Genomic DNA, 2,959 nt, shown 5'->3' with positions numbered 1-2,959 from the left:
TATAAACCCCACACCACATTGTTATTATTTTGGTTTAAACAAATAATTCTCATTTAAAGACATTTAATTAAAAAGTCTTGCATATATTCATGTAGTTACCATTTCCATTCTAATTTTTTGTGTGTGTGGACTCCCATATTTCTTTCCAGTGTCATTTCCTTTTTTCCCCGAGGACTTCCTTTTATGTGTCTGATAGTGTGAGTCTGTCGGTAATGAATTCTTTCAGTTTCTGTATGTCTGAGAAAGTACAGTTGATAGCTGACAGGGTTTTTCCTTTGGTATTTTTTTCTTTCATCCCTCCACTGTTTCTCTGGTGCATTATTTCTGATGTGAGATTTGCTGCCATCCCTATCTTTTTAAAATCATTTTTCCTATCTAAATAATGTATCTTTTCCCCTCTGGCTTCTTTTAAGATGTTCTCTTTATCAGTGGTGCTGAGTAATGGCTTATGCTGTGGTGTGGTGTACTTCCTGTTTCTCATGACTGGGTTCCTTCAGCTTCTTGGATCTATGGGTTTCATATACTAAACGTCAAAAAACATAGGCATTTGAACTTTCGTCAAAGATCATCAATGTACTTATAATTATTTTTTTAAATTTTTTTCTGTGCTTTATTCTGGATAGTGTTATTCTTCTGTCTTTAACCTCACTAATTTTTCCTTCTGCAATGTGCAATTTGCCATTAATTCCACTAGTTTATTTACTTTTAACCTCAGACATTGTATCTTTTATCTACAGAAGTTTGGATCTTTAAAATATTTTTGTCTCAACTTCTTGAACATATATAATGTTAGTTATATCTGCTTTAATATCCTTGCCTGCTAGTCCTAACATTTTTTATGCATTCTGATTGGTTGATTTTCTCCACATTATAAATTGAGTTTTCCTGTTCTTTAACATGCCTGGTAATTTTTGAATGGATGTCACAGATTATATATTATACCTTGTTGGGTGCTGGATAATTTTGATTTCCCATAGACATTCTTGAACTTTGTTCCGCTATACTACTTGGAAACAACTTTTATCTTACCAAGACAAAATTCTTCTGACCACATTACTCTGTGAATTATGAAGTTTTCCAGCCTGGTTAGTGGGAATAAACACAATTTATGGTCCTCTGTGAGGAACTGTTACTTCCGTTTATTTTAAGTGGGTTTTCCCACAGCCCCAGCTAGTTTTCTCATGCACACACACTGATAAATTCTCTAGTAAATACTGGAGGGGACCCTATACTGATCTCCTGGGATATCTCTCTATTCACCCCTCTCTCTCTCCAGTACTCCCCAGTTCTAGGAATTTTAGTCCCCTCGGTCTCCCTGGGCTTTAGCTTCATGTCCTCAACTCAAGGAATCTCTCCAGTCTCTCCTTTTCCGTGCCATGTGCTGGAAAGGCCCTCTGAGCAGTAATCCGGGGCAGGCAATGCTCACTGCATGTATGTTTTCCATTTGTGCTTCCATGGTTACCACTACATTCACATTTGAGAGATATGTCATAACACTTCAACTCATTAGTACTAACTATGATAATAAATATTCAATAAACACAATTTCATCAAATTAAACCTATATTTTGACATTTTATTTTAAGGAGAGTTTTAAAATTATTGACCAACTAAAAGTATAGGTCGATGCCCTGACTGGGTTGGCTGTCATCCTGCAAAGCAAAAGGTCACTGGTTTGATTTCTGGACAGGGCACATGCCTGGGATGCAGGCCAGGTTCCCAGTTGGGGGGGTGTGGGAGGCAACTGCTTGATGTTTCTCTCACATATAGATATTTCTTTTTTAAAAAAAGATTGATATTTACAGAGAGGGGAAAGGAGGGAGAAGGAGAGGGAGGGAAGCATCAATGTGTGGTGGCCTCTTGAGTCCTTGACACCCTTCAAGTTCTCTCAGGCAGTGTCAAAGGTGGCCTGAGTGGTAGGGGCGGGGCCTCTACAGCCACAGGCAAGGTCTTTGCATGCAGTGCAGGGCATCCCTGCTCGGGCAGAGCATCCACAAGGCATATGCTCAGTTACCCAGGCAACACAACCTCACGCCTTGTGGAAGTGCAGCCTGGTGCTGCAGCTGTGATATTCAGTGCCCTCGCCATGACCCCAGGCAGTGGGCCAAGGCGTTCTCTGACTGGCCCCATACCCTCAGCACTTGAACCTCTGACCTCCATCCCTGGAGAGCATGGTTCAGTGTTCAAGTGGCTCCCAGGTCCCACTCCCATGGCCTGGCTCTCCACCCTCGGCAGCCCGTTCACTCCCACCCTCCACCCGCTCCCAGTGCTGTTACAAGCTGGAGCCTCCGTGGCCATACTGTCAACCAGTTACAGTTCTACAGCTACACACGGAGAAGTTCCATCTGAAAAAATTCAACAAATAGCTGAGTGACTCCTACATGTTAGATGAACAAGAAGAAACCCAAAGCCCAAAGAGTGGGAAAAGCTGAGACACAGTGTCACTATAAACTGCACACACAGCATAGTGACATACAATCCCAAGAAAACTCCCTGCTCCCACCTTCTTCCTGAGGAGCCATGGGTTTGGACCCAATCTAGTGCCCCAATTTTTAAGACTTCCACCAGAGAGATGGGCCCCCTAAACAAGTGCCTCTGAAAGTCAGTAGGGCTTTTGTCCATGCAATCCACAAAGCTTAGAAAACAAGGAAAGAGTTCTTACCAGGCTACCAAGGACTCATCCTGGGACTATCCCCACAGGGCTCAGCACAGAGGTGATAGTCAGAAACACCCATGTTCTAGATTTCCCCTGAAAGAGGCCTATTTGCATATCTCAAACACTGCAGTCTGAAGTTCAGGCTCCTAATTTTAAATACAGCAAGGGGCTGTCTGCAGTCCCCCTCAGAGACCAGGACAACCTATGGATGTTGTTTCTACATTCTCCCTCTGGCCAGCTCCACATTGCTGGTATCTTTGTGGAAAGAGCTTGTGCAAATGTCTGATGCCTTGACCTTTCTAA

The sequence above is a fragment of the Sturnira hondurensis genome, unplaced genomic scaffold (genome assembly GCF_014824575.4).
Source record: "Sturnira hondurensis isolate 20B ecotype Veracruz unplaced genomic scaffold, ASM1482457v3 Scaffold0022201, whole genome shotgun sequence".
Taxonomy (NCBI): domain Eukaryota; kingdom Metazoa; phylum Chordata; class Mammalia; order Chiroptera; family Phyllostomidae; genus Sturnira; species Sturnira hondurensis.
This window is presented reverse-complemented; position numbering follows the sequence as displayed.